Source organism: Cyprinus carpio, chromosome B15 (assembly GCF_018340385.1).
Source record: "Cyprinus carpio isolate SPL01 chromosome B15, ASM1834038v1, whole genome shotgun sequence".
NCBI lineage: Eukaryota > Metazoa > Chordata > Actinopteri > Cypriniformes > Cyprinidae > Cyprinus > Cyprinus carpio.
In genome coordinates this window covers 9618443-9638864 of record NC_056611.1, presented here as the reverse complement: position 1 = coordinate 9638864, position 20422 = coordinate 9618443, and the positions used below count along the sequence as shown (strand labels likewise).

Genomic DNA, 20422 nt, shown 5'->3' with positions numbered 1-20422 from the left:
ATCCTTCAGCAGGATCAATGCACGCAAAGCTCCGGGTCCTGACAACATTCCTGGGCGTGTACTGAGAGACTGTGCAGCAGAACTCACTGATGTCTTCACAGACATTTTCAACATCTCACTTAGTCAAGCTGTTGTTCCCACATGCTTCAAAGCTACCACCATCATTCCAGTCCCGAAGAAGCCATCTCCATCATGCTTCAATGACTACCGTCCTGTTGCACTTACTCCCATCCTCATGAAGTGCTTCGAACGGCTAGTCATGCACCACATCAAGTCTGCCCTCCCCCCCTCCCTGGACCCCTTACAGTTTGCATATCGGTCCAACCGCTCGACCGATGATGCCATCTCAACTGCCCTCGACTCAGCACTCACACATCTAGAGGAAAAAGACTCATACGTCAGAATGCTGTTCATAGACTTCAGTTCAGCATTCAACACAATCATCCCTCAACAGCTCATTCACAAACTGGTCGAGCTGGGGCTCAACACTTCGCTGTGCAACTGGCTGTTGGACTTTCTGACTGGAAGACCTCAGGCAGTACGTGTCGGCAGCAACACATCCAGCACCATCACACTGAACACTGGGGGCCCCCCAAGGATGTGTGCTGAGCCCCCTCCTCTTCACTCTGCTGACACACGACTGCACACCGTCACTCAACTCCAACCTCTTCATTAAGTTTGCGGATGACACGACTGTGGTGGGTCTCATTAGCAACAGAGATGAGACAAACTACAGGAGCGAGGTGAGCCGCCTGGCCGGGTGGTGCAGTGACAACAATCTCTCTCTGAACGTGGAGAAGACGAAGGAGATTGTTGTGGACTTCAGGAGAGCGCACACTCAGCATGTTCCTCTGACCATCAACGGTGCGACTGTGGAGAGAGTGAGCAGCACCAAGTTCCTGGGTGTGCACATCACAGAGGACCTCTCCTGGACCGACAACACCGCAGCACTGGCCAAGAAATCACAGCAGCGTCTCTACTTCCTCCGCAAACTGAGGAGAGCCAGAGCCCCACCCCCCATCATGTACACCTTCTACAGAGGCACCATCGAGAGCATTCTGACCAGCTGCATCACTGTGTGGTATGGCGCCTGCAACGCGTCCTGCCGGAAGACTCTGCAACGCATAGTGAGAGCAGCTGAGAAGATCATTGGTGTCTCTCTCCCCTCCCTCCAGGACATTTATGGAACCCGTCTCACTCGAAAAGCCCTCTGCATTGCAGGTGATCCCACTCACCCGTCACACAGCTTCTTCAGTCTGCTGCCATCAGGGAGGAGACTGCGGAGTCTCCAGGCCAGGACCAGCAGACTGAAGGACAGCTTCATCCATCAGGCTGTCAGGAAGCTGAACTCGCTCCCGAACTTACCCCCCCGTCCCTCTTCTGCCTCAGGCACCACTGAACTATTAAAACCCCCCCCCCCCCCAGGTCCCACATCCCCAGGTCCTTCCACCCCCCTCCCTCTAACATACGAATGTCATGCACCAGTCACTTTGTGCAGCAGTGGTCTGCTCACTACCTCATTCACCATGGATCTGACATCATTCTACCTCCTCATCAGTCAGTTTAATAAAATAACTGCTCTGAGCCCTTTGTCACTTTGTCACTTTAATCAGACTGAATAAGCTATTTTTTTTATGCACTAAAAATCTTTTTATCTGCACTGTTTGTTCACTGGTTTGCACTCTATCTGCCATGTGCCTTGCGCTGCTTTTATTTAAACTTATTTTTATTTTATTTTTTTCTATTATGTCTTTTTTTACATTCCCTTATTGTATAGTTTTTATCTTATATTTTATATTTGATCTAGATTTTTACGCTCTACTGTTAGTGTTATCTGTATGCACCGGGGGTCTGAGAGTAACGCAATTTCGATTCTCTGTATGTATGTACTGTACATGTGGAAGAATTGACAATAAAGCAGACTTGACTTGACTTGACTTGACTTGACACTCAGTACCACTGGATGCAACAAATGCCTAGCTTGTAATGGGTTTTATTGTTTTTGTCTGGTCACGCCAGGAGACGGCATCACAGTATGGTAAGGGGCGTAACATTTCCGTCACACGCTTGAGGTATTCAGCCAATCACAACGCACTGGATAGCTGGCCGCATTAACCCATTTCATTACACCAAATACACAAAATAATGTTCTTTTTAGCAACATCATATGACCCCTTTAAAATAAAGTGTAACCTAACAAACTAATAAAAATAAACAAAAGCACATAATGAAATTACCTTACATTAATTATAGTAAAATTTAAATTAAGATCAGCAAATAAGTCTAGTTCAAATTATTAATAATAATAGCATATAAATAGTCAAAAGAGCCAGAAGTCGTTATGATATTCTGGTGCCCAGATATGGATGTAGTAATAGACAGGCATAAATCGTACATTTTGCCACAGAGAAAAATAATAGCATGCTTCTCATCACATGATTTAGGGCATCATTCACGTCTGGAGCTTAAACGGTGCAGGACGAGGTACACAAAAGTCTAACACTTATCTGGAGGAATGGAGGCATGACATCAGAGGGCTGTGATTTCCAGAGAAAACTGGCATGACACAGCTGCAGTCGACATTTCAAAGGTCAAGGCATAGCAGCAAAACCAAAGGTACCTTTTTGTATGCTTTGCCTACACCATAGGGAATGGTTAACAAACAAAAGGCCCACGCTCCCCCAGGACCCAGACAGGATCCAACAGCAAAACCGCACAGATCCTGCATCTGTCTTTTAGTGGCAATGTGAAAAAAAAAAACACCCTAACTAAAACAGAACACCAGGGCTGGTTTCCTCCTGAACTGCACTAAACCCAACGCAGACTAACTTCTCCCCTCGACCTCTCACTCGCCGAGGGCCAGATCAGGGTTCCTCTCACCCCTGACCCTACGGAGAGGAAGAGAGAGAAGGGGGTTTTGGATTTGTTTGGGTAGATTTGCACAAAGCCTGCTCCATGAGACACTGCAGGAAATGCGTGATTACAGTGTGTTTTTGCATTCTTTCAAACATCCTTGTTTGTTTGGCTTACACGGAGGCTAGTCACAAAAGTAATGAGGAGAAATGCATGTTGACAACACGTCTCAGAGCCTTCGCATGGTGACTCATCCAATCTGGATCGGTTATGTCAACAGAAAAAGTGGGCGGCGCAGAGACCTGTCCCTCTTTTGCACGCCCCTACTATTTTAGCTCTTGCATCATATATGCAGCATAGAAAAACAACAAGAGCCGGGTCATACCGGACCAACTGCATTCCACCGCTAATGCGCTTTTACCTGTAAAACGATTTTACCATTCCCCTGAAATTCATCAAAACCACAAACTATCATTCTTCATTCTTATTTAGATAACTTCTCTTGTCAACAACATATCGTGTCTAGTACAGCTAGAATGTTGCTGACCGTGACCGTGTTTTGAGTTCTACTGTCAATGAGTGTTGAGGATAAGGAAGACTTTAAAACGTATTCATGTTGGTTCCATATGGTTTTGAAAATCATTTAATGAATTGAGTGTCATGTGGTGTAACCACCAGTGTGGTTATTGTTATCTAAAACCAAAGAAAATCATGTTCCTTAGTTGAAATAAAGCTGAAATAAAATCAAATATTAGATGAAAAACTAAAATAATTAGAAATGTTGTCTTGATAACTGACTAAAACAAAATAGGTTTAAGCTGAAGTACTAATAATACTAAAACTAATAAATGTCATATTTCAGGGGGGTTGCACCTGACAATTAACAGCCTGGACTAACCTTGCCTTCCCATAAAAGGTTTTATTTTAAGAAACTTATCGACCTTGACACTAGGGCTACACGATTATGACAAAAATCATAATTGTCGATTATTCCCTTGAAGTTGTAATTGCGATTATTAATTACGATTATCACAATTTACATTGAATGATGTAGAAAGAAAAAAAACATATCTTAAGCATGCAGAATAACATAAGTGGACTTTGAACGATTAATTGCCGCTTCGAACAATTGCGTAATTGTGGCATCCATAATTGAAATCGTGATTAGAAATTCGATTAATTGTGCAGCCCTACTTGACACAGTTATGAGGGTCTGCAGGGGTCCACTCTATGATATAATTTCCTGTTTTACGTTTGTTCCTGTTTTTGTTATGTTACACCACATGACTTTGATTTGCCAAAGAAAAATACAATCAAGAGCATCATTTTATTATTACTAAGGTATTTTTCAGCCTTTTTCTCAGCCTTTTCTTCCTTTTTATCATGGCAATTGCATCACCCTAATATTTTTGACTTAATGCCACAAAAATACATTTTAAATTAGAAGAATTGATCATAGAAGATGAGTACCTCTGGATAAATCAATAGATCAGGACTCATCATGCATGGAACCTTTTATTGGTTTTCAACCAAGCTTGTCATCTAAGGGTGGGTTTTTGGTTTATAGACACTCATTTCCCTTCTGAACAGTTTTTAATTTTGCTTGCACTTCACAGCTAATTCTCCAGATAAAGCTCAATGTCTAAGCCAGCATAAAACAAGGCCCTAAAAATTGATTCAAGTTACATATAGATCCACAAAAGGTGCAATAACTCCCGTCGCATGTCTTAAATTTAATAACTATTATTACAGTGGGAGTGAAGTTGAGAGTGCTCCTGACATTTGAAGTAATTGTTCTTTGTGGTCTAGTAGTCCCTGAAGCAAAGGTCGTGACGTTCCTATGTGTCGCCTTGGATCCTGACAAGCCATCTGCTTGACACCAAGTCCGATTGTTTTTTAAATGCTACACTTGGAGCAAGAGTTCAAAATATCAGAGACAGACCCCAAAGAGGCAACAAATCAAGCTTTCGCTGTACAAAAGCAGCTAACATTTTGAAAAACTATGCCGGTGTAGTGATACGACAGCTCTGGAGCTTTCAATTTCCAGCCAGATTGCACAGATAACCGTTTAGCAACTGGAAGTAGAACTAAATAAACACAAATCTATTCCCTCTTGTGAGAAGCCATATGGGAGTGCTGAAATAAAGCGAAAGCCCTTTTCCGCCAGCCTGAGAAGCACTTGACTTGCTGTCTCATATGAATCTCATCCATCATCCCAGCCATGCCGCTGCTCGTTTTATAGCTCCTTTCCCGCTTGCCATCGATAGCTAAGTGTGACCAAGATGACAAGCCGTTGCAGGGGCACTCGATAAAACCAGGCCCAGCACCTTTAAGCAATGCAGCACTTACTCATGAGCGAGCGGCCGGCACTGTCGCCAGATAAGGAAAGAGCTGGCCAGATAAAAAAAATGCTTCCAGATGGTTCTCTTGTCGCATGATGTAAGGAGATGTGTTTGTCAGCAGATAAATCGCCTGCGATTATGAACACGATATTGCGTAGCTTTTCAGTGAACTACGGCTCCGTGTATTAAATGCCGCTCCACCTGAAAGCATGTGAAGATTTACTACTAATCACAGAACCGGCTTTACTGATGAGATGCGAATGACAATCGCATCTGATTAATTGCACAGCCCTTATATATATAGTTACTAAAGGGTACTTATACCTTGACACCAGTGCTGTTATTAACTAAAACTAATAAAAATTGTTTTTGTTCATTAAAATGAAGCTGAAATAAAATAAAATATAAATATTAGATGAACTTAAAACTTAAAAACTTATTGTTAACTAAAACCATTAAAAATTATTTTCTTTCCCTGAAATACAGCTAAAATAAAAATAAAAATATATTGGATGAAAAATTATTTGAATTAGAAATGTTGCCTTAACAGCAAACTGAAATAACTTTAATAAGTTTAAGCAGTAGTAATAAAATGACTAAAATTGTAATAAAAAATAAATAAAAGCTAAATAGAAGTTTGAAGAAATAAATAAACATAAACGAATAACAAAATGTAGCAACAAAATAAAAACTGAATATAAAAAATATATTCATATTTAAAAAAATATACTATAATAATATATAAACAATAATATAATAAAATATCATATATATATATATATATATATATATATATATATATATATATATATATATATATATATATATATATATATATATAAACACTAAAAGAAGACTGCTCAAAAACAGCTTGAAATGTGACACTTAAATGCCAAAGCTGTCCAGTGGCAGTGCTTTCTAAACATTTTAATTAAGACTTCATGGTGCAATCTAAGCACATCAGGTTGTTAGGCTGCTAATTAAAGTATTGCGGCTAAAATATCAAAGCTATGTAGTTTATGTAATCATATTACAATTCTAGTAAACGTCGTTGCATTAGTGAATTTTGCAGGCAGAAATGGTCTATTGTCAATAGTGAAGTAATGTACAAAGCACAGCTCACAGAGAAGTCACTTTGAATGTTGTTTAAGTAGTTTTTTGTTGGTCAACCTGGCAAATTCACACAGTCTGCTTGCGAAATCTGCGTGGGGAAATCTTTCGCCCTCATGCATGCATTTCTGTTGAAATGACTGGATTTCGACCACAAAAATTTGCCAAACAACAGTAAATCAGACCAAAATTCAAGGCAGCTTAGAGACCTGTGCAACAGTTGTATGTATTACTCAGACTGCCTCTTTTTCTTTCCAGCCCTAATTTTATTCAAACACTGTCTGCCTCCGAGGTCATTTCAAGTCGGCCAATTGCTTCACTCCACCCTTGTGGTGACTGAATTCGCTCAGTAAGCACTGGGCAGTGTTAAAGGCCACTGCAATGGTAACGAAGTTTCTGCGAGCAGACAGCCTCATCTAACAGCTTCTGACAAGGTGCTGGCCTTCCGGCACCCTGGGCGCCTGCCGGAGTTTAAGCACAGACGTAAAGAGATGGGAAGAGGGAAGTGAGATTAGAGGACCACTGCAGGAACTCATGATAGCATAATGCCTTCACTCGTTCACACATTTGGGCATTTTCAAACCCCTTCTCTCATGACTGCTCATCTTCTCGTGATTAAACCTGCCATATCTAATTATACGTTACACTGCAACGACTTTCTCCCTCCATTTCTGCCTGGCAGGTGGAAATGCGAGTCACAGTTTAAGCTATAAATGAGTTTCTAAACGGTAAATGTAATTTCATTTATTTTTATCTGATGAAGTCATAATCAGGAAGGTTCACTTAGGAGTGCCTGCTTGTGCTCTTTGGAGCTCTACTTGCACACATCAATGACGTACTAGGGAGCCAATGATTAAAAAGTAAAAAGAAAAAAATCTTTTAAAAATCTAGTATCTTAGAAGTTTTAAAGAATATTAAAAAGTTTTTGAAAAACTTACAATTCCATGTTTCAGAAAAGTTAATATTATGTGGTGAAACATTTCTATTTATGTATACATTATTACCAATGCTAAAAGTTGTGCTTCTTAATATCTTCTTAATTGTGGAAATTGGCATTTATTTTGAATTTTTTTCAGGATTCTTTAATAAATAAAGTTCAAAAGAACTGCATGAATTTTAAAGATTTTTTTTGTAACATTATTTTTTTAAATAAAAACTATATTAGTATAAAATACTTTAGTGTCACATTCCATGAATTTAAAGTGTCCTTGCTGAATAAAAGTTTTTTTATTTTATTTAACTGACCTCAAATATTTTTTCACAGTAGTAGTAGTATTTTTATAAACATCATGAATTATTAATTTATAAATGTCATTAAATTTTAGAGAAGTCACACCATATGGAATTTCACAATATGATATATATTTTGCCTTATTTTATACAAGGTGAAATTATATATTTTAAGAGAATTACTGACCTTGACAGAGACTTTTATACTCTGCATTCTTCTGCATGTTGGTTGGACCATATGGCTTTGTTGGTAACATCAAATGACATCAAATGACTCCAGGTAAAGTTTTTTCAAATTAATAATAAAAGATTAAGCCTACTTAAACCACCTCAGGTTTACATTCTTTTAATAACATTATTTCTTCAGTATATCAGTTGCACCACCCTGACATATGCGATTATATAATAGAGAGACAAACCACATGTTCATTATAGACGACTGTAATTAAGCCATAGTGTAAATTGAATTTTTACTATATTTTTTAATAAATTAACAGATCTGAGAAAAAAAAGAGCAAGTTGTTGGCCCATAAAATGGATGCCAAACGAAGCACACGTTTTTAATTTTGATGATCCGTTGACCGTTAGCAAATTATAGCTGAAGGAACAGAGGTATGTAATAATGTTCATCCCCCACAGAGAGGCCTAACATCCAGCTAAGCCCTTTCATATGGCAGTCTACAACCCTGCTCTCCTTGTTTTTTCACTTACCCCCTACCAGGGGCATCTATGGTGGACATCCTGCAGGAAACGGAGCACGGCTAAAGGAAAGCGGGGAATCCCAACAATCGCAAAGTAGCGACAAAAACCGCAAGGGCAACTCCAGAGGAAATGGAGGCTGAAAAGTCAAACAAAGAAGGGAGGCTGAAAAAAAAGTCTTTTTTGGAAGTTACATGCCAAGTGTTTTCTTCCCTATAATATAAAAACAGCAAACACTGGAAACACCAAAACATGTCATAAATGCAAAAAAACTGTGGTGAGTGGGAGGAGGGCAGGAGGCTGTGGCGACGATCCACTCGTATTTCTCTGCCTTGGTGTGAAACAAACACTCACATACCCAAAGCCCAGAAATACAGACGCAAGGAGAAATAGCTTCAGTTTGGCGGGAAGAAGCCACGTCTGTGGGAGGTGAAATTCCTGAATGTTACAGAAAGTTCTTCTTGTGGGCCATCTTTGCTCGGTTTCTGCCCGTCTCTCTCTCGTTTCGCAGATGCTCTCATCTGAAGGTAAAATGCTGAGTCACCGAGAGCCGCACTCAAGGCCACAGGAGTGGCTGGAGACCACAGAGAGACTGATTATTGACAGAATGCACATTGCGGATCCGCATGAGCCAATGCAGTTTCTGGGAACAGGCACCAGGGAAAGGGTTGGGAGGCTGCTTTATTAATATATAATGCTACCAAACCATTTCATGAGAGCTTTTGTACATTGATGCCTACACTTGGGCTGCATTCAAAATTGCACACTTCCTTACAAGATAGCAAAACAGTAGTAAATCTGAATTCACGGTATTCTTAAAAGAGCAGGCGAAAAGTTCCCGAATGACCTGTAATTTCCAGTGAGATTCTAAAGTGCTCATCAATGGACACTTTACTATCCCACAGTAGAGGAGTTGTGAATGACAGTGACGTAACTGACGTGGGTAGGTCACATGACAATGACAAAATGACAAATGTACATTCATATGTCACGTTCAAGCCGTGTTGGAAATATTTGTTGTATTTATATATTTCTGTATATGAAAAACTGGATTGTATGTATGAGCTCAACACACATGAGCCACGACAATGATTCCATAAATGCAGTGCAATTTTTCAAAATAAAATAAAATTATTGTTATTTGTTTTTAAATGTACAATACAACTAGCTAAATTGCATGTGCAAAATTTGATACAATATAACTGGATTTACAACACATTCATAAATTAAATAACATAAAAAGATGCACATTCCGCATGAATTTGTAGAAGTAGAATTAAAAAATATTGTTGAGTTTGTTGTAGAAAAGGTACATAGCCATCTTGCACAGACCAAACTCATCTGATAGCATTATAACGACTTCCCAAATTGTAAATACAAACTTTCCAGGAAGATTCAAAGCAATGCCATACACGTTCATACCATATAGAACATTTCTTGAAAGTATGTATTTATTCAGAAGTAGGCCTCCTTACTCACAGAGTTGAGAAGAATTTAATTTAATTGGAATCGCTATTTTCTTGTTTATCACTTTAAAGCTTTTTTGAAACGATCTGTATAAAGCCCTGTATAAACAGAGGTGACTTGATTTGAGAGTATGCAATTTAGGACGCAGCATAGAAAACTAAAGCAGAACTGCTGATAGCAAAGGTCACACCCAAAGAACATCCAGGAACTTCATCGCCATGGATACCATTCTTTAAAACAATGTGACAGGCCATTGTTGCAAAGTGCTATAGCGGGCGATTCGAAACTCTCTGACAATAGATAGCTGCCCGCTGTAGATGCGAGGGTTGCCACCCCCTCTCAAAACCCACGACAATGTGTTCATTTCTCCTGAATGCAAATGAAACTCTAATCGGGAGTCGTTTTCTTATCAATTCCAGGACATCCAGACACTACTGGGGGTTTCTGGGTAATTTGCAACCATGTTTAATGCAGCATTTCTTACCCCACAGAGACTCTCTCGTTGTTGCTCACTATGATCAAATACCTCATGTCAAGAAAAATAACCAAGTGGGGTAGTGTTAGGATCAGATTTCCTCATGGAAATTCGGATACTCATTAGAAAATGCCAGTTTCCTTTCCTTGTAATCCAGCCTCAAACAAGGCAGCAATTCAGAGCAGAAGTGGTGTAATCTAGGGAATGTATGCTAAACCAGCTATAATTAGCTCTTTACATTATCAAACACAACCCATATCTCAACTCAATTCATGCTCACTTTTTCCTTCACGTCAAACAAAGGCCTACTCAAAAAGTGTTCAGGGATTCATTCATTTGGCAAATTGCCTCAAAACAACGACTGCCTGCGTTAATATGACTTTTAGGTCACTCTGAGAAACATAACAATCCTGTGGAAACTAAGACTGTGTCCCAGTGTCATAGCTGGTCAATGCTTGTAGCGGGTGGCCACGTCTCAGCCATCTGCTTGTTTTTCCATACAAACACAAAGACTCTGCAGCCTAAATAAAGCTCAGATTCCTCTGTAAGAGAGCAGACATCTGGACCAAATACTGTTTACGATAAACAATCTTAGGATATAATTAACACAAGGACATGACTACATTTTTACATTAGAATTTGAGGTAGTTTGCCATGTAGTGAAACATCAGCAAACCAAATATATTTGGCCAAAACAGAAAAACAAAATGTAATTTTCGGGTTCAGGGGGCCAAAAATCACAGACCGAAATAGTTATGCTTCTCTGACTTTTTCATTGTCTATCTTACAATATGGATAAGCTACAATGGTTAAACACGTCAGCAGTGTGAACCCACTTCACAGTTACCAAAAATAATAGAGCAGCAATACCTACTATTTGTAAAATATGTAACAAATTTTAAATTTCTTCAGCTGAAATATCGAGAGGCGGCATATTACCAGAAAACTATACTATGGACAGCATACTGAGCTCAATTATTCAATAACCTAAATTTAATTACGAAAACATTATTTTCAGTTTAAATTATAGACGTAATAAAAACTTTAATTTCGTTCGATTTTATTTTGGTCCATAGTTATTGCCAAGGTTTTGTTATGCGGTTACTAAATTGTTCAGATTGGTTGAAAAATTAGCTAAGCTAAAAGAAAGCTTAAAGGGTTAGTTCACCCAAATATTAAAATTATGTCATTAATGACTCACCCTCATGTCGTTCCAAACCCGTAAGACCTCCGTTCATCTTCGGAACACAGTTTAAGATATTTTAGATTTAGTCCGAGCTTTCTGATCCTCTATTGAGAATGTATGTACGGTATACTGTCCATGTCCAGAAAGGTAATAAAAACATCATCAAAGTAGTCCATGTGACATCAGAGCGTCCGTTAGAATTTTTTGAAGCATAGAAAATACATTTTGGTCCAAAAATAGCAAAAACTACGACTTTTATTCAGCGTTCTCTTCTCTTCCGTGTCTGTTATGAGTGCGTTCACAATACTGCAGTTTAGTGATATCCGGTTCGCGAACGAATCACTCGTTGTAACCGGATCTTCTTGAACCAGTTCACCAAATCGAACTGAATCGTTTGAAACGGTTCGCGTCTCCAATAAGCATTAATCCACAAATGACTTAAGCTGTTAACTTTTTTAATGTGGCTGACACTCCCTCTGAGTTCAAATAAACCAATATCCCGGAGTAATCCATTTACTCAAACAGTACACTGACTGAACTGCTGTGAAGAGAGAACTGAAGATGAACATCGAGCCGAGCCAGATAACGAACGAATGATTGACTCGTTCTCGAGTCAAGAACCGTTTCTGTCGGACGCGTACGATTCGAGAAGCGAGGAGCTGATGATACTGCGCATGCGTGATTCAGACTGACACACAGCGCGTCTGAACCGAGCTGGTTCTTTTGGTGATTGATTCTGAACTGATTACTAATGTTATGAGCGCGGGTAAACCGAAGGCTTGAATCAAGGGCAGTCATCGCCAATGAAGTCATTACGTTGAGCGCAAAAGAACTGGTGAACCGTTTTCTTCAACCAGTTTATTGAATCGAACTGTCTGAAAGAACCAGTTCGCGGAAAAGAACAGAACTTCCCATCACTACTAGTGATCCGAAAACCTATGCAACCGGTTCTTGACTCGAGAACGAGTCAATGTTTCGTTCGTTATCTGGCTCGGCATCTTCAGTTCTCTCTTCACAGCAGTTCAGTCAGTGTACTGTTTGAGTAAATGTATTACTCCGGGATATTGGTTTATTTGAACTCAGAGGGAGTGTCAGCCACATTAAAAAAGTTAACAGCTTAAGTCATTTGTGGATTAATACTTATTGGAGACGCGAACCGTTTCAAACGATTCAGTTCGATTTGGTGAACTGGTTCAAGAAGATCCGGTTACATCGAGTGATTCGCTCGCGAACCGGATATCACTAAACTGCAGTATTGTGAACGCGCTCATAACAGACACGGAAGAGAAGAGAACGCTGAATAAAGTCGTAGTTTTTGCTATTTTTGGACCAAAATGTATTTTCGATGCTTCAAAAAATTCTAACGGACCCTCTGATGTCACATGGACTACTTTGATGATGTTTTTATTACCTTTCTGGACGTGGACAGTATACCGTACATTCTCAATGGAGGGTCAGAAAGCTCTCGGACTAAATCTAAAATATCTTAAACTGTGTTCCGAAGATGAACGGAGGTCTTACGGGTTTGGAACGACATGAGGGTGAGTCATTAATGACATAATTTTAATATTTGGGTGAACTAACCCTTTAACCAAAGACTATAGAATACCCAAGATGTGTCACTCGTATCTTTTTGAATGGGAAAAATGCAATGCTCAATATGGCCGTGCTATCGAACGAAGCCCCGCCTTCTGAGCAAAAGAGCCAATCCCTAATCGGCAAAGTCAGCGTGTCACTGCATTAGAAGTCCCGGTTGCCATAGAAACAATAAGCATTCTGCGACACGCGACTTGGACTGCGCATGCGGACTGGCTGCTCTAGCCTGAAAAATATGCTTTTTTCACACTATTTGAGCAAAATAAACAACATTTATGATTCAGTTGTTGTCAGATTTCCTTGGTCATTTCAAATATGAAATTTAATCGTAAGCTTGGCGAACAGTTTTGGAGAATTTGATGTTTCCCCATTCAGAGGGATAGGGGTTGCTCTTGCACACCCGAGAGGCATTTCAAAGATGGCTGCTGAGTGACATGACTTGTCTTAAAGAGACTTAAAGAAAGTAGCTAGTTACAAAACAAAAGTCACTTTCTACATTTAAACTTCATGTTGTTCATTAATGTGAAATCAACAAATTGATTTATTGAAAAGAACTGACCGAAAGAAAAAAAAAACATTCATTCTCAAATCAGAAATCACTAGTTCCATTTATTAACAGCTGACAGAGAAAAAAACCCAATGCACAACTTGATTTAGTAAATATTGCTTGATAAAATGAAAACTATCAATGCTACTACTGAGAAACATAACTTTGCTATTTGTAACAACACTATACACCCAACATTGTTTCAGGGTGGTTGCTAAGACTAAAGGTTTGTTTAAATCCCAACCCTATGAATATGAGCAATAATGATGCTTGCCTTAGCAAGCACAACTAATTATTCAGTCGTGACATGCTGAATTCAAGGAGAAAACGGAACTGGAAAAATAAATGAGAAGGATTAAATTACCAATCACCCTTTCTGCAAATGTTTGGCAAGTGGACAGGTCTTATGGGCCAGACATCTGGCAGATGAACAGTGGCTAGCGCTGAAGGCACAGCAAAAGGGCTTAGATAGATCACAGATGCTTCTGTTCGTGCAAATCACACATATATTAGCAAAAGTGGAAAGCATTTAGAAGGTGTGCTTGTCCAGCAAATGTCCCTATTAATACTAATGTCAAGTACAAATGGCTAAATTTCATGCTTATTATGGCCAAATCTACTGCTGTGGCTCCCAAATAGTGCATACGATGCCTGGACTGGATTGCATAGATGGTGACAGGCTCACGTTAGCTGAAATATATATGCAAGATAAGGTGAACGGGGCTGAAGAATGAGAGATTAAACTCTCTTAAGCCCATGACGTTTATCAAGCGTTTCCATCAGCCGGCTGAAAATTGTTTGTGAATTTCTGGGAAAGCAAAGCCGCTCCTACAAAAGATTGCAATCACGTCTCTCTGACTTCTGTCTACCTGTTCAAAGTTATGGAGACAAGACACAACAACAAATCACTTCAGTTTCTGCACTGAATTCCAAAGCAGTCATGAGGGAAACTCTGACAATTCAGTCATCATCACACTCGTGTTTTTCCAAACATTAGTGCATCCAGCAAAGCAGTTATCTATAGCAGAATGTCCAGGCTTATAAAAAAATGCCCCTCAGAAAGTCCCTGCTCGCGAGGTAATACTTTTCAAAGGTCCGAAACTTTCGGGGGTGGGACTTGGGTGCTAAACATGCTGATTGGTTGAGTTCACACAGCATTGTGATTTCAACTCGGCTAGGCCTTCTGACATTTGCCGCTGGCTCTGATGTCTCTTCAGTGGTTAAACATAAAATATTATTTGTTCTGGGTAAATCTAAGGTAATCTTTGGTCTTTATTGAAATTATCTATATGTTAAAATGAAAATAAAAAGAGGCAATTGATATAATATTTCGTTTCATTGTAATGTAGGCTGTATATATACACATTTCCCTGAACTAAGTAACGTTACATTTCTGCGGCTATTATTATGTTTAAATGAAAACGAAAGGAGGCAGTGGTATTTGATATTCTATTTCGTCTTATTGTAAATATATTGTGAGGAAAATTCAAGTAGCCAAGGGAGCTGACTGATGTTATCAAGTACGCTACTGTTTGCAGAATTACCGGACTTGCGTCGTCCCGTCCGCGAGAGATCACACTCCCGAGTCGAACTCACAAAGTCCGAACTACCGAGGATGCAAGTCTGAAATTTGCGTACTTTGTATTGAGAAACGCATGCAGACCTACGTCAACAGACTATTTACCTAATCTTCACGGTAGTTTAGACCGTGGTGGAAACGCAGAAAGCAACAGGTCTGGGGTGAAAATAGTTGCTGGGGAAAAAAGTTCCTGGTACAACTGTTCCGGGTAATTTCAGTGGAAATGTGGCATGACTGAATTATACTTTTGGTTGATCTATCTCCTTGAAAAAAAACACTCACTGTAAAACCATTAACCAACTCAACTTTTAACCTTTACTTAGAGCACATGCAAGGATTGGAGAAACATGGCGGTTGTGCTTGAAGCCCAAAGAGTTTGATTACGTTGAATCCTCCTGCATTCTTCACATTTCAGCAAAGGGGCTCGGAGGGTTCGTGGGGTCTGCATTCAGAAATTAAAGATCATAGGAAGGAACACATGCTTCAGTTGAACAATTTCGAGTCTGTAAAGTTCTGGCTTTGTAACAGGAAGGCAGTGTAACAAGTATGAGCTTAATTAAGCATGTACAGGAATACAAGCACATGCCATCCAAGGACACTGTTTAGAGGAATGTACTTCCAGCAAGCAATTAAAAGAGAATCTATTGCCACTTTTGATGAGCACACATGAGTGATATTTACTCACAGACAACAACAGAATGTCTCATTTACTGACTCTTTGTGCAATTTATCGGGCACAAATATCTTAAAGGGTTAGTTCACCCAGGAATTCTGTAATTTACTCACTTTTATGTTGATCCAAACCTGTATGACTGCATGACACAAAAAGACATAAAGCTGTTTTAAAGAATGATAGGGTCCAAACCTCATTGGACCCCATTGGCTTTCATTTCAAACTATCCAACCTAAACTCACGAGAAAACGTAACTATTCGGTGCACTATTTGGAGATGGTGATTTTGTACAAAATAATTTGTATCATATGTATAATTTTTTAGTAAAAAGCATGAAGGCCCATCTCTAAATGTAACTGTCAGTTGGGCACAAACATATTGAAAACGTAAACGTGAGATACAATTTAGCCACTAAATGTAAAAACTTAAAATAGTTACGAATAGCATTTGTAGTGTGTTGAAATATCACCGTTTGTGTTCCACAGACAAAAGAATGACATGATTGTGAGTAAATGATGGTGAGTAAATGATGACAGCATTTTTATTTTAGGGTGAACTATCCCTTTAAATGTCCTGTAAAAGTGCCAGATAATAACTGAAATGAGTTTTCCTGCCAATAGTCCGACGTGGAATGGCCCCAGAGTTTGACTGAACAGACATTCCAGCCCTTATCATTCATTCCTGATTTGATGAACTTTCATCTGCATGACTTTATCTGAGGAATACAGACTCATTTTTACTCAATCAAGCATCGTCAACAAATTCCTCACCGTCTGACTTGCACACTCACTGATATTCTTGTGTATCTTCCAAGCTGCATCAAGTCTTCCCTGAAGAAATATCAGTAGGATTTAATTGATATAACGTTGCCAAGGGGGGGTTAAAACTGATGCCCCTGAATACAGGAAGTCAACACATCACTAAAAGGTTTTTAGCTAAGGACCACAGTCTAAATAGTCTATTGCACATCTGATGTTGAGCAGTAGAACAGCAGTCATCAAGCACACAAACACCAATTTGAAATATTTAAACCAATGTGGACTGTGCCAGATAAAGTCCAAGCAGGAATTTACAACAGTCAGATAAAGAATAATCTGAAAAGGATTGGTAAGCGTACCATGTGTACTGATATCAATGCATCAGCCAGGTCAATTAATAGGATATTAAGTAATTCTGACATCTGCATTGGACAATTAAAAGATGTATAAGTAATGCAAGCATCATTATTTTAGACAATGTTAACTCAAATTTAAGAATTATTAATCAGCTACTTCTACTACTTAAACAACATCTATTTATCAGCCAGATATCAGCCATGCCAATATTGAACATTGGCCAATTTATTGCCTTACAATATGGGATTTGCTAGTTCCTACAGCAAAACACTGGGATCTGAAATACTAGAAGGTCTGAGTGGGTTGCATCTTACTCAGTTTGATGCAACTTCAGCCCACAACGATATTTATGACATAAATGAACAGATTCGCACTGCTTTTTATGAAAAGTTCAGTATATGCTTCTCTGGTCATATTGAACTACCGTGCAATAGGTCAGGAATGGGCTTCAAACCAGTTCTCCAGCCTGTTCTGAATGTTCAGGGAGTAGGTCACTACCAGCTGTTTTTGGAACGTCACCAGCTAAAGGATTATTCAACCAAAGTCAAACCTTCCTAAACAAACTCTATTCTTTTCTCTCGGTATTCTGTATCACAAAAATGTCATTTAGGACCAAAGACACAATGTTAAAATCAGAGAACAACTGGACTATACTGCCATACACGTCAAAGGCAATGTTCCAAAAAGGCTCAAGATTAATAATAACCAAACACTTATAAATGCACAACATTTTCCGATTAAGGTCTAGGCTATTTTGGTCAACTCTTTATTCTGAAAAAGGTGTTTATAATGTAATCTTCATAACCCAAATCAAATCAAGAAAATATTTGACAGGACATTTACAATTATAGTCATTTTAGACAGTAACTAATTAATTCAACATTTCAATAACAAAAAAAATGTGATTTGGATGTGACCGGAATTAACCGGAATTTTGGCGTAATCCAGTTATGTCATTTATTCTTATGTTTGCATGAGTCTTGCATAAACAGAATATAATCAAACTCTGAATATTGTTGTGCATATAAACTACTATATCAGATCTGAGTCAAAGCGCCAGTGTGATGCCAGACAATCGTTCACCCATCTCAGTTTACACAAAACCCAGCAACGATTATGATTTTACTGGCTTTGGTTGTCATAAACCAATTTTCCAGAAATTATATTAAAAGATGTAAAGCATAAAGACTGTTCTGAAACCTTACATTTGCCACATACTGTCTGACAGCTGTAAGGCTGTGTATCTGAGCACAGATATAAGAACACGTTCAAAGGCAAAGGTGTAACAAACTCCTGATCTAGGTGAAGGAATATGAAACCAATCACATGGAAACCAGTTTTAGTTAAATAGTATAACAAATCTACATACGCCCCTCTAGTTTACCCTCAATAAATAGCTCAAGTTTGCATAGCCGCAAACCAGTGTGCTTACAGGAGCCCATGGAATTAGGAAATGTAGACGAAGGAAAAGAAAAAGACTGGCGCATACCACAGCATGCCTCCCTCTCTCTTCTCTTTCACTCCTTTATCTGCAGCAGCAGAAACCGGCTCAGAAATTCATCAAGATGAGGAATAACACTAATACTAGTCCAGCAGTAGTCCCGTAAACATCGGCGTTTCGCTTCTGCAGCTGTCCGACCGCAATACAATCTCTTCTTTCAATGACTGATTGTATTCTGAAAGTTTTCAACAACCTGATCTGTGGCTCTCTTCTCACACGCAGCACAAAAGACAAAAAGCATCGAGGAAACCCCAGACTGGATCATCACATCACTGTTCCTTGTTGGAAAGGAAGGGGCGTTGAAGGAGAGAGGGGGGAAAACAGCTTTGTATCCTTGCGTCTTCCCTTGGGTTCACCACGTTGTTTTTGAGCACTTATAATTTCCTTTGTTGTGTCCAAAACATCTCGAGTTGTCCATATGTCTATTACACATTTCAGCCGTCAGCACGCGGTCTGTCTGTGCGGAGCAGCGCGAGACTCCAGCGGGGGGAAAAAAGAGACTTCTCCCAGCATAAAGACGAAATTCAGTGACGGAGCGTGTGTGTGAATGTGTGTGTTAATGTGTTTTTTTCGGCTTCCCAATAATGGCGGCCCTTCTCCCGTTCTCGGTCTCTCCTCCCTCCTCTGTAGTCTCGCGCATGGACACAATTACCGCACACACACACGCGCGCGAGCTCACACACGGTTATTATTATGACGCTAAGTATATTTAACCAAATATGCTGTTATCCGGCGGAATTAGGACCGGTGTTATAATTGTTGTTTTTTCTTATGAAAACAAATAAGATGCTAGTCAGTAACAAACATTCTCCATAAAGGAGAGGATGGGAGAGTTGCCACAAGGGCTCAATCTCAGCAACTGTATCAAAGAAATGTGTGGTTTGTTTATATGTTGATTTATAAATTTAAATAATAAATCAAATAAAAAATGAAATCAAATAATTAGAGAAGTTACAAATAGTTTTGTACACAAGTAGGCTATCTAAAGAAGGATCTATTTATTTATTTATTTATTTGGTTGGTTTTTAGCTGAAAGGTTGAACTGCGTGTCCAGGACAAGGGTATTTTTCATAAAAATAAATGTTTCATAAAATTGTCACCATGATAATTATCATTTAGTAAAACTAAACTAAAAGTGTTAAAAGAAATAAAGCTGAAATAAAACAAAATGAAATATAAATATTAGATGAAAAACATTAAGAAAATGGAAAAAAAGAAGCTCCAAAAGCACTAAAATTACTAACTGTAAATAAAATATAATATATATATTAAATAAAAACTAAAAAAATAATAAAATGACAAAAACACATACCAAAGTTACTAAAAATAAAACAGAAAATGTAAAAATAAAAGCTAATGAATGATTTTAATAATAAAACCTAATAAAATATAAGTATTACAGAAATAATACAAAACTATAATACTACACTATACAGCAGCACTATATGAATAATACTAAAATAATGTTGGTTGTCACATGGTTGGACACATTATATTGTTTTACTGTTTAAAATTGGGTGAAAAGCGTATAGTATGCTATTTAATGGCAGGTTCCATTGTGACAATTTGCCCCGACATAATCTTCCCTCAGATTTAAACTCTGTTGTTAAGGTGATAGATTATAGAATTGCCTCCACATACTGTTTCTGATCAGTTCTTACCATCTCACCATCATATTGTGAGTTCAATCAGAGAGAGTCTCTTGGGGTAAAAGTTTAATAAAAGGTTCTCATGCTTTCTGTTTTTATCTATAAATAGTCCTACAAAACTATATATGCAGTGTGGTTTTAATATTACAGAAACAAAATCTAAATCCAGTGATTTGCAGGTAATCATAGTATTTATCATGACACAGTTCAAAAAAAAAAAGAAAAAAGAAACAGCAGCCTTCCACACACTGCTTTTGGTGAAGTGAAGAAACTGCGAAGGTCTCTGCTCCCACCTCTAGACTGCAGCTGAAATATTTCTAAGTCCCAAGGGCCACCACATTCTTCGCTCTCACAGTTGTGCAATCTCTTAACAATCAGAGCCCCAACCCCCTTCTGACTA

General features: G+C 38.7%; 1 protein-coding gene across 4 annotated transcripts in view; it reads right to left on the bottom strand.

Annotated features, from left to right (window-relative positions):
* LOC109069500 (rho GTPase-activating protein 35-like) overlaps positions 1-19217 on the bottom strand; it is an 85247-nt gene extending 66030 nt beyond the window's left edge. For 3 of the 4 annotated variants that reach the window (XM_042739150.1, XM_042739148.1, XM_042739153.1), the window contains exon 1: positions 18362-19216. The gene's annotated coding sequence lies outside the window, so the exon portion shown is untranslated. Of the gene's footprint in view, positions 1-18361 lie in introns of all 4 variants that reach the window. The other variant, XM_042739154.1, reaches the window with a different exon arrangement.
* Positions 19218-20422: the final 1205 nt, after the last annotated feature.